A 15,023-nucleotide genomic window follows, 5' to 3' on the forward strand; every position below is an offset into this window, starting at 1 on the left:
CGCTGGGTGGCTCTCCTTACGGGTGCACTCCTCGCGCATGGGGCTCCCCTTCGCGGGGGACACCCCTGTGTGGCACAGCACTCCTCGCGCACATCAGCACTGCGCATGGGCCAGCTCCACATGGGTCAAGGAGGCCCGGGGTTTGAACCGTGGGCCTCCCATGTGGTAGACGGATGCCCTAACCACTGAGCCAAAGTCCGTTTCCCTAAACCTCCACTCTATTTAGCATCAGTAGTATGCCTTCATTTTGAATAAAAAATATTTGTCCTTCTTATTTTTATAAACTAGAAAAATAATTCAATTATATTAAAATTAAAGTAAGTACTTCCATTTAATTACCAATAATGATTTTTATAGGCACCACTGTAACTTGTACATCTTCATAAAACATTCAGATGAACACATTATACTGTTATATCAGTACACAGGAAAAAATCATTCAAACAGAATCGATCCATGGACATCAATAAGATCAAGGATGTATTTACATGTAGGACCAGAAATGATGCATGTGCACAAGATGCGTAATATCATAATACAACAATAACATCATATGTGAGAAACAGGTAAAGTGAAATGTGGTTTTACCAAAACAGTAGAGCTGTGTTTCTGGAAAAATTACTTTAAATTGCTTCTGTTTCAAAATGTAAATTAATTAAAATTAAGTAAAATTTAAAATTTAGTACCACAGTAGTACTAGTCATATTTCAAGTGCTCAGTTGCCAGGCATGGCTACTGGCTACTGTTTTGGATAGTGAGTATGGCCTCAGACCATGTAATAACTAGACCTGATCAACACCTAGCTGAATCTAAATCTGTTTTTTTAAAGAGCTTTTGATTCCATTTCCTTAAAGTGAATATTTTTTAAAAAATTGAACAGATATTTTAAAAATATGATTAATCTGTAAATGATTGCGGCACCTTTAAGTAAATATGTAATGAAATAATACAAATTAAGAAAAAAACGAATCTGCTTTTAGAAATCTAATTTTTACATTTTCCACATTTTTGTTTATTACATATTATATTAAATAAGATATTCTATGTAAACTATTTAGCACAATGCCTGGAACATAATAAGTGATTCATATGTTTCTTTTTTCCTATGTCATCTAAGTGCTGATAATTTTGAGCCAAAAGAGGGTGGTCTGATTGTCCATTTGCTGCTGCTTCTGGGAAGAGGATGGGGCCAAGGGAGATGGTAGAGAATCAACAGTCGAGCTGTATGGTAGCAGATGTGCTCATCACCATCCTCCTCCTCAAACCATGACCCTACCCCTTGACTGCCAGGTGTGGTTCTTGCTTGCCTTGGGTCATCATCTCCAGCTAGTACCTTCTTGCTGGGCCCCTCCCTCTCTGATTGCATGTCCAGGGAAGACTGGCCACTGAATGGAGGACATTACTAAAGGTAAGCTTCCATTCAGCTATTGTTTTGGAAGCTAGAAATGAGGTCTACTCCTGCCCCCAAACCCCTTGCTACTATAGACAAAGCCAGAAAGACCCTGGCCATGAGGTCCCATTTGGAACTCTTTTTGGGGTCAAGGGGAAGCACCAGATACCCCCAAACAACAGGCCTCACCATTGGCCCCCTGAGAGCTAACAAGTGGGGCAACCAATCTGAAAAGCAAACAGTTGGAGCCCTTCTCCAATGTTAGGAAGGTAGAGGTGGAAAGGTCTTGAAAGGCCTAACCTTGGGGCCCCATGTATGCATCTTACCCTGTAGCACAGCCGCAACCCATGTCTCAGGTTGTGTACTTATTTTTTCTTGTTTCTCAACAAACTCTTTATTCCCTTACCTTAAAAAAAAGAGAGGTAGATCTCCTTCCTCCTACCCTGTGACTTTATTAAACTTTTTGTGGATCCCAGAAAAGATCATGTTCTTTTCAAATTCATTCCTGTGGGCATGGGGCCCTTTGATTGGATTATATTCAGTTAGGGGCCCTTTGATTGGATTGGATTCATTTGGGGAGCCTTTGATTGTATTGATTTGGTGAGGTGTAACCCAGGGTAGGTCTTGGTTCTCTTGCTGGAAACCTTACTAAATGGAGGACTGAAAGCAGAGACAGAGAAAAAGCCTCAGAGGTGGAGAGAAGGAACCCAGGAGTTCTGAGAGAAAACCTGGAGAAAGGAAGCCACAGAAAGAGCAGCCAGAAGCTGAAGCAATGAGACCCAAAAGAGAAGCAGATCCCTCCATGTACCTTGTCAGGATCACTAGCAGACAACTTTTGGTGAGAGAGCATCTCTGATGGTGCCTTGATTTGGACATTTTCACAGCCTCAGAAGTTTTAAGATTTTAACCTAATACATTCCCATTATAAAAGCCAACCCATTTCTGGTATATTGCTTCTATCAGCTTTAAGCAAATTAAACATGCCCTGAACCTCCTGTATACCAGAATGTCCTGCACAGGGTCAAGGAAGAGGGCTGGCACTATGGTTTTACTTTCGTGGTCTCATGAGTCACTGAGGCGTGAGCGCCTCTCCCATGTTCACAGCTGCTTCTAGCCTGGACAATTATGCCTGTTACATATGTTCTAGATTATTGGTGTTTGAGTAAGGCAGTGACTGTAGGAAGCATAACTAAGGATTTTCCACTAATTTTTAGCATTTTGAGAAGATACCCATCCCTTCTGTGACAGTATGAAGTTCTTTTATGAATCCCAAAAAGGAAAAGTTTTTTTTTAAACTAATTTGTTTCTGTGGGCTTGGGCCTTTTGAATAGAGGCATTAGCCAGCTTTTCTCTGCCCTCTTGCTGGGTCTGATGAAAATGGAGGGAGAGAGAGAGACAGGAAAAGGGAGTTCTTACATTTTTTTACTCTGCCATGAGAGAGAGAACTTGGGGATCACTAGCAGTCAAAGCTTAAGTAGAAAGCCCCCAAGAGGCTGGACCCACAGAGTAGCTGCAGCCTGAAGAGATGAGCCATATGCCTCATAGCTCACAGCTGAGCTTGTGAAGAAAGCAGAGCAGCTGAGACTGAGAGAGGAAGCCCAGTAAGACACAAGCCCTATGCCTGGTTGCCCACTGATGGGCTCTGGGAGTTGGTAGGTTCTGGAGGGGGAAGGCAGAGATCTCAGGAAAGATCGGCGGCCATCTTGCTTCACCATGCGGCAGGACCCAGAGAAAGCAGGTCTGCTGATGCTTTGATTTGGACATTTCACAGTCTCAGAACTGTAAACTTTTACCCTAAATAAATCCCCTTTATAAAAGTCAATCCATTTCTGGTACTTTGCCTTGGCAGCCCTGTGGCTAACTAAGACATGTTCTTAAAACATGAAAGCCTACTAACCAACTTTTGAATAACTTTCATTGTCAGTATATGTTGTTAGAAACCTTATCATCATAAATGTGAAAAGGGAGATGTCATGTAAAAATAAAAGCTAGGACTTGTTGAGGGCCTACCAGATCCTTGACAACTCGTTAACCCTCAAAGCAACATTAGTTGGGACTGTTTTTATTGTAATTTTGAGATGATGAACCTAGGCAGTGAGGAGCTAAATAAATTGCCCAAGGACATACAACTGGTAAAGGATAAAGCTGGGATTCAAAGATCAGTATTCTGACTCTAGAATTTATCTTTGCTCTTATCATACATATCACAGATCACTTATGTGATAGGTGGCAGTCTTAATCTGCCAGGGCTGCTACAATACCACCCTGGTTGACTTAAGCAGCTGGAATTTATTGACTCATGGTTCTGGAGGCTAGAAGTCCAAAATCAATGTCTTGACAGGCTGTGCTTTCTCCTAGAGTCTGAGATTCTGGTGGTATCTTGCCATCAACTGCTGAGGTCCCTGGCATGCACATCTGCCCGTCACTGTGATCTGCCTCATTCTCTGGCTTCTTCTGGTTTCTAGCATCCAAATTTCCTCTGCATGTAAGGATTCCAGTCATGAATTAAGGTCTCATCTAAACAGGATTGTCAAAGGTCCTATTTTTTTTTTAAGATTATTTATTTCTCTCCCCTTCCCCCCCAACCCCCTACCCCGGTTGTCTGTTCTCTGTGTCTATTTGCTGCATGTTCTTTGTCTGCTTCTGTTGTCATTAGCGGCACGGGAATCTGTGTTTCTTTTTGTTGCGTCATCTTGTGTCAGCTCTCCATGTGGGTGGCGTCATTCCTGGGCAGGCTGCACTTTCTTTCACGCTGGGCGGCTCTCCTTAGGGGGCGCACTCCTTGCGCGTGGGGCTCCCCTACGCGGAGGACACCCCTGCATGGCACGGCACTCCTTGCGGGCATCAGCACTGCACATGGGCCAGCTCCATACGGGTCAAGGAGGCCCGGGGTTTGAACCACGGACCTCCCATCTGGTGGAGAGACGCCCTAACCACTGGGCCAAGTCCGCCGCCCAAAGGTCCTATTTACAATTGGTTCACATCCCCGGGACCGGGGTGAACACTTGAAATGTCTTTTGTGGGGACATGATTTAATCCCCAGCATTGTGTCTATAGAAAACATCTCTAATTCTGCTTTTCACTTATCGCTTTGATTTAGTCCTTTCTTGACAGAAATCTTAAATATTTATTTAGGGATTTACTCACATTTACTTATAATATTGATCCAGTATTTCTGTTGTTGCTATGGTTAAATTGAATGGATTATTTAATTTTTTTTTTTCATTTAAGGTTTGGAAATTGGACTTGAGATTAAAACACAGCACAAGAAAAAATAATTAAAGATAAAGTCCTGCAGAGAGCATTTGAAGGATGCAAAGAGAGCAGACAATTAGGCACAGAAATTGAACTGACCAGCATACTTGGGCAATATACTGGCTGTGAGTTTTCTGACAAAGCAAAACGCTGAACATGGAATGCCTACTTTTCATTTCCTGAAAATAAGAAGGATAAAATTCAGCTGCCGACAATTCGAGTAGGAATCGATTGTACGAGCCTTTAAATAAAGGGAATGGAGCAACGACATGGAAAATATCTAACCCTGGTCTTAGGAGACACAGAAGAGTCATTCAGATGGTTGGTTGTCATCTGCTGGTTGTTCTTAAGTAAGAGCAGATGTCTTTACATACTAACCTGCTACTTGTTAAACCATCTCTACAAGGCAGAAAGAACATGATTTCCTGTTTCTTTCAAGGTCTAAAAATACATGATTAGAACTTAGACAATCTCTAATGGGAAAAGTGTGTGCTTTGACTCTCTCAAGGGCCAGATGCCTAGACAATCGCTGGATGGGTACTGACTACCTATAAATAATGGCCAGATACTCTAGAATAGTATCGATTTTTCCTATTTCTTTATTAAAATGAGAGCTGTAAGTCTTAGATACAAGACAGGAAGGAAATGAACATGCCATTCTGCATTAAAATATTAAGATGCTTTGGGCAGGGGTCCCAGTGGAGGCCGCCTAGCTTGTGGGACCCGGCGCCCCGCAGCCCCACACACAGGGAGCGTCATGCACATTCACCAGCTTCCTGTGCAGGAAAAAGAGCAAATGCTTCACCTGGAATATTCTGGAAACAATTGCTCTGGGCAGATGTGGTCCTTGTGTATATGTGGAAGAGCAATCACCAGCCAGTATTTGGCTGAAAGATGTAAAGGGAACACCTCAATGCTTCAGAGCTTTGTCAACTATTGCTGGCTTCTCCTAATTTATAGAGGGATGCTGGCATTTCGACCAGGCAGTGATAACCTTTTCTGTTAACACATCTTGAAAAGAAAACGGTGGAAGTATATTCTGCTGGGACTAGCAGATGTAGAAGCTAACTATCTGATTGTCAGAGCGTACCAGTACATGGCTTTAACTAGTGCCCAGCTTTTGGAGTGCTTTGGCATTCCTATGTTGAAGGCTTTCTCGTGGTTTGCTCTTTAAGCAAGATGCAGAGGTCCACTTCACTGCAGTGGTTGTCTGTCGGGTGTAGGAACCACGGGTGGTGCAGACATATTAGCAGGAAGGGAAGACAATGCAGGTCATGATATACTGACTGGTGACATAGTGATACTTCTTGGGACATCTCTATGCCATTTCTAATGTGTATGAAGAACACGTAGTGAAGAAACTGAGCAGACAGGAGCTTTTAGGAATGGTGGGCTTATTTGGAACACTGATGAGAGGCTTACAGCTATTGATCGTGGAAAACAAGGATATTGCCAGCATTCACTGGGATTGCCCTGCTGCTTGGGGCATTTGTCCTTTGCACGTTTTGCCTGTACAGCTTCACGGCATTGGCAATTAAAGTCACTAGTGCCACTGCTGTCAACTCACCTTTACAGCCTTTTTTTTTGGGGGGGGGGGATCTCTTTCTGTTCACCATGTATTTTCAGGGCTCTATATCCTGTCCTTCACCATCATCACGGTGAGCTTTGTTAGTGCTGCTCCACCCTGCTGTGCACGGCAGAGCAAGCAGAAAGCAGCGAGCCACCGATCCCCAGCACTGAGGACTGAGGCGACCCTCCAAGAGACCTGCTCTGCGGGCTTGTAGCTAGAGAAGACAGTGCACCAGAGGCTTCCTGGGAAACTGGGAGCCACCAGAGGTAAAGCAGAGCTCAATGACTGTTTAGGGGATACGTGAAAAATGATCAGACTTGGAGTAAATGCTCCACAGTGTTGGACTGGACCCAGTGGCTAGATTTGAGGAAGAAACACAACACAGTGAGTCAAAAGTAGAAATAACAAGCTAGAGAAGAACGCTGTTTCCATGTGTTTGAGGACGCATACCCGTTAGTGTTAGGGAGACAAGTTATGCGCGGGCCCCACACTGGGATCTCAGAGGCACAGTGGAAGCAGAGTGGTGGAGATACCCAGTAGTGAACCTCAGATGGGGAAACTGAGGCACTGACTTGCTGGACAGCAACAGTGGTACGTGGGGAGACTGAAGAATTCCAGGCCATATGACTTGGCAAAACGTGACCTCAGCCTGACAGTTCATTAGGCTGGATGTGACCATCTGTCTATACCTTCTCAAAGAGAATGTCGCTATTTTCTGAAGGCGTCTATTGGCTGCCACAAATAATTGTGTAAAAAAAAAAGAGGAACATAAATAGCAGAATGGTTTGATATAACCAGTTGGAGAAGACTGTATAAAATCGCCCTTTTTAAAACTTTGATGAATGCTTATTTACGTCTATGATTTAATTGTGGTGTAATTAATATTAATGTTCTTTCTGGCAATAGCTAAACTACAAAAGCAATTGCTCTTTAAAACCCTTCTACCAGAGACAATAAAACAATGCCAGCAGTTCAGAGGAGGAGGCTGGCCTTCCTGTTTCCTATGGCCGAGGGACATGCACTGCGCTTTCCTGGTATTGTAAATAAAGATTTTTAAAAAAAGAGCGGCACTGAGCTGAGACCTTACCCTGTCTGACGCCATTTAAAATTGGTATTGCATCTGCTGTGAAAACGTAACTATTTTAACAGCGGTGTTTTCCTAGAGGCTAGCCTCAGGTCTGTGTTACATATTACATGAGCTGGGCTGCCCTTGGTGTCCTTGATCATTTCACAACTTAGCGGAAAACTTATTCTTAATAGAGCTTTGTTCAAATACAAAACACTTTTTAATGGTAACAGTAGGAATAGGAAAAAAAGAGGTAGATGGGAGGTCAAATACCTGGGACTCAGGGTCTGGAGGGCTATGGAAAGAGACAAAGATGACAGATATTTTTAGTTTCAGTAGCTCAGATGATGGTGCTTCCATCAACAGAAGTGGGAAAGTTAAGAATCAGGTGGCTGTGGATGGTAGAGGGACCTGAACTGCCAAGAGTGTCGCTTTTAGACATGCCAGATACATCTATGGAAGGTAAAGTGTTGGGGCCAATGAGGCCTCTAAAAAATGAACAAACAGAAAACCAGTCACCCTATCTCCTTTTTCTTTGGACCTGAGCATTTTGTGACTGTGGGGTCACTTACTATTCTCCATAAATATTGGCATAGTGTAAAGGGTTCCTTAATGGTCTGATAAGGATTTGAAAGAAGCAAAGACGTAAGAGCTCAAGTTCCATCTCACAACCTGTTCCAACTTATAGAGCTGATGCCAGGGCATCCATTCCTCTATTCTAGCATTCATCAAATTAATTCATTCATCTGTTTAACTGGCATGCGTTTTTGGGAGCCAGGCGCTGTAGATACTGTGCTGGGTACTGGGGATGAAATGGTTAACAGCACAAGGTGTTTAGTCTTTTTGTCAAGACAATAATAGGCAATAACACCCGACTAAGTATGCAACCTTAGGGAAGAAGTAAAGGGCAATATGTGAGCATATAGGAGAAGCATCTCATTCAGCCTTAATGAGACAAACCTGCCTGGAAGAGGCGATGTGGAGGTACAAACCTGAAGGATGGAGAGAGAGCCCTCCAGGCAGAGGCCTCCCAGGCCAGCAGCTTACCAAGTATACCGAGACTGCTGTAACAAAGCACCACCATGCAGGGCTTAAGGCACCGGGAATTTATTCTCTCAGTTCTGGCAGCCAGGAACCTGAAAGCAAGGTGGCGGCCGGGCGACACGCACTCTGCAGGGTTTAGGGGAGGGTCTAAGAGCAGTGAGGAACTAGCTGCGGGAAGGACTGCTTCTTTAGAAAGACCAGTCTGGCTAAAGTGGCAAGAAAGGACTGGACTTGAGGTAGAACTTTCAGGAGTACGGAGTTGTTTTCCGATGGCCTAGGGCTGAGAGCCCTTCGGCTCACACCTCGGTGAGTTTTATCTCAAAATAAAAATCACGGGAAGCAAAAGCTCTCTGGCCAGAGCTCTGACGCTCTCCACCTTGTGCTATCACTCCACCAGTGCTTACTGAGGAACAGTAACAACCTACAGTCAAAAGAGCTTTCTTTGTACCAGGCACAATATAAGCCCTCCGCGGGTTGCTCCCTACACCCCTGTGAAGTAGGTGTTATTATTATCCCCATTTTATGGATGAGGAAACCGAAGCTCCTACAATGAGTGCCTGGCCCCTCATGGCACAGGTAGTAAGTGACAGAGGAGGCCTGGCCCGAGAGCCCGTGCTCACGACTGTCAGGAACAGGACATCGCAGGTAGCATTCATCTCTCTAATTTGGGTGCTATCATATCTCAGGGGAAGAGTGTAAAAGATAGAACCCACAAGATTTGAAAGGTGGGAAGGATCCTGGAGAGTTGTTAGCTCCCTGACTTTATAGCTGGGGAAATACTGGTAATTTTAGAATGAGAAAGCACTTCTCGGGTATCACCCATGTGTCAGGCATTTTTTATTCCTCATTCTATTTAATCCTCTGCCGTGTTTATTACCTCAGTTTTACACATCGAGAAACTGAGACTCAGAGAGTGAGGAACACGCTCTCCATCTCACAAATGATGAATGGTAGAGCTGAGCTTTGAACTCAAGCATGTACCTGCTCTCAGGTTAACTCTTAATGCTAAACATAGATCTCTTGTGGCATGGGGTTAACTGGTGCACTTGCTAGAATTCGTTCTTAGTTTTATCCATCTCTAGATTTGAGTACAAAATTCTGTGTGCCTGTGAAAGCTTTTATTTTTTAAATGTATCTGGCATTTTACCTTTTTGTGTTCTTTTTTCACATTACCTGGGTTCAAATTTTTTAAAATGCCCCTTCATTGTCAAGGAACAATAGAACAGGCAAGAAACAGAACACTTTGTTGTTATTGTTGGGTAAATATAGCACTGGTGCCAGCTTTTCCTTTCCTGAATCATCTCCAAAGTATTTCCTTGTTATTATAATCTGATCCTAAGTAAACATTCTGTTAATTTGGGTGCTGTTGGTAGTTGGGAGAACTCATCTAATTTTCACATCTATCATTTTATCCCTTCTTGGGTGTACTTATCACTCATCTGTTGTCTGCATTTCTCTGATAGGGATTGAATTCCCACATGCTGCACAGTGCTGGCAGCCTCTCCTTCCAAGATCTCTTTCCTGTTTAAGGCGCTTCACGCACCATTGTTTAAGCATAGACACATTCCATCCTGAGCCAATGCTAACATCTCCAAGATTTCTGCTCCACTTCTGCTTTATAGGCTTTTGATTTCACCCATTTGCTTGCTTTAAGACCTTCGTTGCGTAAGGTATTGACATGTATGTGGCTTCCTTCTCTTCTTTAGCTCTCTAAGCAATTTAGTTGGCCATTTTGGGGTCATTTTACTTTTTCTTTCACTTAGGATTTTAAAACTTGTTCTTGGTTTTGCTGAGAATTTATCTAGCATGTTTCTCAGCCTCTTTTTTTTTGCTTACAGAAAGAAAAGCACACTGAAGAGGGAAAAAAGCCCTGGCAGCAATGCCCTATAGCCTTTTCCAAGGGCCTCTCCTCACTGATTTTCCCATCTTCATTACCACATTCCTAGATTTCCTATCTGAGACTTTCACTGTTGCTAGCTCACCTGGCTGCCCTGGGCATCCTGCCAGTTGTTCTGGTCTAATAAAAATAGTAACTCATCTTTTTATCTAGCTCTGTGTTTTATTAAACTCATTTGAATACATTATCTGATTTGGGTCTGACAAGTGCAGTAAGTCGGCATTACAGTCTCTATTTTATAGCTGAAGAGACTAACACATAAGGAGGTTAAGTCATTTCCTCAGAGCTACACAAAGTAAACACAGATGCAGACTGCAGACCTAGATTTTCTTAGATGTGATCAGTGCTTAGGTATGGTCACATTCCTTCTGGTTTCTCATGGTCAAATGGTCAGATTGGAAAAGTTCAAAAAGAAATTTATAAAGAAGCTAATGGTGGGGAGAGGATATAGCTCAAGTGGTTGAGTGCCTCCTTCCCTTACATGAGGTCCTGGGTTCGTATCTCCTAAAAAAAAAGCTAATGGAAAGCAGAAAGGAAACATGGGAATAAAAATATAAATCAGATGAAGATGGACACATTTCTAGTCTGAACACATTTTCTATGGATGCTTACCAACTTATCACAAAGTGGCTTAAAACAACACATGCTTGCTAGCTCAGTGTTCTGCAGGTTTGACATGCCGTGGCTAGGTTTTCTGCTCGAGATCTCACATGGTTGGGATCAAGTGTGCTGGCCCAGTAGGGCTTTTCTCTGTAGGCTTGGGTCAGGGGGCGGGAATCCACTTCCAAGCTCATTCTTGCTGTTGGCAGAATTTGGTTCCTGGGCTTCCAGGACTGAGATCCCTGTTTCCTTGCTGGCCGTCAGTCAGAGGCTGCTCTAGCTTCTAGAGGTCACCCAAATTTCATGACAAGCATCGCCTCCATCTTCAAGCCAGCAATGTCATATCAAATCCTCATGCTTCAAGTCCCTGGCTTCTTCACTCTGCTTTTAAAGGGCTCGTGATGTCTCAATTTAAGGTCAAATGTGCCATACAGCACAATCTAACTGGGAGTGACTATTCCATCACAGTCACTGTCCTTGGGAAGTGTACCCCAGGGGGCAGAACATCTTAGAATCCTGCCAACCACAGATACAGATTTCCAGGCACACAGGTCCTGTTCTTTCCCACCTTTTAAAGTAGCACCGCTGTCTGTGAGGCCTGCAGGGACCACTGACACCTCTCCCACACGAACTGTGGATTTCCTCTCTGGGTGTGGCCTCAGACAGACATGTTGGACGTTTGGGTGCTTTCATCTTTCATCGCTCCCACAAAGGAACTTTTGGTTCCAGAATCCTGAAAGTCCATTTCTGACCCTCTTAGTGTCCTGGGAACTTGCCTGAACTTCATTCACTAAATGGCCTCAGTGGCCTCTGCCCCATGGGGAACTGTAACTTCTTCCCTGAGGGTTCTAGCCTCTATCAGGCCTCAGGCTGTGGCATCAAATGATGAGCTACAGCGGGACTCAACTCTGAATGCCACTTCTTCCTCTTCATTTTCTTGGTCTGATTAATATTAATAAAAGTGTCTTCTTCCCAACTGCCTGTCACTCGCTTGGCACTTTCCAGCCATCTCTTGTTTCTGATCTCATGGCCACTTTGAATTCCAAGTTCATTGGTAGAGCTGGACGACAGCTATCAGAGAACCGGGTTAATACCAGTCTCAGGCTTCTGATCACGTGACTCTCCATAAAAAATCAGAGAGCCCCCCTGCCCCAGGGAGGGAGTCTATAGAATTACAGCTTTAAAATGTTATAAGAGTTAAATGCCCAACATTTTATTAGGTGCTTTACTGCATGTAAGGATTACAGTAATCCTACGAGGGAAGTGTTATTAGGCACATTTCATCAATTAAGGAACAGGCTTGGAGAGTTCAAACGATTTGCCTAAGGGCACAGAACTAAGTGACAGAAACACTGCAGTTTGCACTTTCTCCACTCGTGCAATTACATGTTCTTGGGGAAAGAAAAACACACATACTTTCAGAATGACATCAACAGTGGAAGGAGCGCCGCTCTCTCACACTTCGTCTCCTAACTGCTTGTATTCCATATGCTTTTTAAAACCTTTGAGTTAGGAAACATTCTGCTGCAGTCGTTGCTATCATTTCTGTTTCCAATTCCATCCCTGTGGCTGCTGTTTCCACATCGTGACAACATGCTGCACTGCAAAGGGTTTCACAAGGACTAAAACAACAAAACAACTCTTAAGGCATTTCCCATAAAGTACCATATGGAAAAATTGAGTGTGGTATGCACATATTTGGAGAGCAGCAGTGTCTGTGCTTCCCGTGTGGACGTACGGGTGGGAATACCTGGGGCTGGAATATTTCCTGAGCAGTATGACCCAGTGTTTGGGGGCAGATCTAGGCCCCCCTTACTTGTGGGTGTATAAAGATTGACAGTAAAGATGGGTTCTGGTTGGACGGGATTTTTTGGCTCTGATCTTGGTTGGCTCAGCACTTGCATTTCATTGTTCCCGTGAAGGCTGCTGGGCAGTTGGCCTTGGTACCTGCCAAGAGCATTGTTTCTGTCTAAGGGAAACTTCCCAGTCCACCCTCTGGGGCCTGAGGTTAAGTAGGGCCCACGGCATTCTGTGCCCAGCCCCTTATCACAGGTGAGCAGGCAAGGGGTGGGAAACTGGGTCAGGAGCGGCCAAACCATAGGTACCTTTGGGGGGCCCGTGGTGAAAAGCTCTTCCCAATCCCGGGCAGTGGCAGTTAACTAGGCCAACAGGTTCTCTTTCTTGGGCATTTCCATTGGAAATGATAGAACAAAGCTGCCAGTTGGTGGAAAGAGAAGCGGCAGACCCAGCAAGGGAGTGACTGAGCCACATTTGTGGTGGAACACTGGGCCTGAGATCTGGGAACTCACGAGACAGATGCAGGAGATGAGGTAATCCAATGCTTAGCGCTGCCAGGGATCTTGGACGCCTCCTGATCCTCCCTCTGAGGCTGGCTGGACTCTTGTTTCTGTTCTGCACTACATTCAATTGAGATTTTAGTCTCATTCATTGTATTAATCGGGGCTGCAAGTAACAGGAAACCCAACTAAGGGTGGTTGAAAGAAGAAAAATAATTTATCTCATTTAACTAAAAAATCCCTAGGGTTTTCTACCACCTCGGGATGATTAACTTAGTGGTACAACAAGATCGGGAAGATTCCCCAGCATTTTCCAGCTTTCTCCCCTGCCGCACTCAGTATGTTGGCTTGTCCCAGCCTGGTTCCTTTCAGGTCCCAGGAGGGCCACCTGGGCGGTGTGCGGCAAAGACATCCAGAGCCTAAAAAGAGAATATGCCTTTCTTACAGCCGTTTAAAGGAGAAACCATTTCCACCAACTTCCTAGCAAGCTTTCACCATGTCTTTTCGGCCAGAACTGCATCCCTACCCATTCCTAAGTCAATCGCTGGGGCCAGGGTGGGATGCAGCCTCCCTTGATGCACACAGAAGCTCTATACTTTACACTGTCAGTGTCCTGTTAGCTGGGAGAAGGCAAAGGGCCTTCAGTGTCTGCTCCACTTAGAGCCTCAGGCACCTACCAGTACAGTGCCATTTCAAGAAGGGACCTGGTGATATCTGTTTCTTTCAAGTAAAGAGTCATCTAATGGTGAGATCATCTTTAGCAAGTTGAGGAACTGTCTCCAGCAGACATGCTGAGAAAGTAGTGGAGTGAGAATACAAATATATTTTTTTGGGGGGCCCTAAAAGGCGCCATTACTTTTCAAGAGTTTAGGGAACCCCAAAGGTTTGTATGTTTGTGTGCATGATTAGCAGGGACCCTGAGGAATGGATCTGTCACATTGTTGCTAATAGCTAGGGTTTCCCAGTTGACTCTGTCATCTTGGGCCTCCTAAGCAATGTGGCAGTTAGTCTTTTGGATGCAGGGCCTATCCCTAGCCTATATAGAGGCTTTCTAACAGCACTTTTCAAAACTTCAATGGACATCACAGAATCACCCAGAGTGCTTCTTAAAACACAGATTGCTCTGTCCCACAGTTTTGAGTCAGTGCCTGGGATAGAGCCCGATAATTTGCATTTCCAGCAAGTTCCCAGGTTATACTCCAGCTGCTAGTCTGGGGACCACATTTTGAGAATCATTTAACTGGAAAGAAAGAATCTAGGGAGGCCACCGAGTCATTTATTCCTGCAATAAAGAAAACCTGCTTCCTGGTGATTTGCTACAGCCACCTCTACACATGGCAGTGGATGGCACAATTCTTGGGAAAGTAGAAGCCATGCCTTCCACCAGAGCACTGAAGGAAAGCGACTTGGCCTCCTGCCAAAAGAGAGAAAGGGAGGACTTCACCTTTGGGTTGGTAGAACCTAGCCAGGAAAGCGAGGCCCAGAACCTCAGGCCTTTTCCACCCTCTTTGCTTTCGCATCCTCTTTGCTTTCTCACCTGTGAAATGAAAAGGTAGGTGCCGGCCGTGCCAGATTCACTGGGTTGCTGTAAGGCTGAAGACGGAGGATGGTTTAAAGGTAAAACTATGATTTTGTCTTATTAGCACAATAAGGAGTGAGTTTCTGGATTCCTTGTCTCTTCCTATCAAAGCAAACAGCTTTCTAGAAATTCTGCACCCTCTGCTCCCCACACGTCGGGTGAAGGACTGCTGGAGCCCGAGGCATGTGTTGTGTGCCTGTGGACTTCTTTTGTCCAGGCCAGGGCTGTACTTTCTTTTCTTCCAGTCAACTGAGGAATCCCAACAACTCGTCGAGGGGCTGTGTAACGCCGAGGTGGTGAGCCGGGGAAGGCCGCTCGTGTTTCC

At 44.5% G+C, this 15,023-nt stretch overlaps 1 pseudogene; it reads left to right on the forward strand.

Annotated features, from left to right (window-relative positions):
* The first annotated feature begins 456 nt into the window (after positions 1 to 456).
* LOC101439523 (solute carrier family 35 member F2 pseudogene) lies at positions 457 to 6,392 on the forward strand (annotated as a pseudogene).
* The last annotated feature ends 8,631 nt before the right edge of the window (positions 6,393 to 15,023 follow it).

The sequence above is a fragment of the Dasypus novemcinctus genome, chromosome 13 (genome assembly GCF_030445035.2).
Source record: "Dasypus novemcinctus isolate mDasNov1 chromosome 13, mDasNov1.1.hap2, whole genome shotgun sequence".
NCBI lineage: Eukaryota > Metazoa > Chordata > Mammalia > Cingulata > Dasypodidae > Dasypus > Dasypus novemcinctus.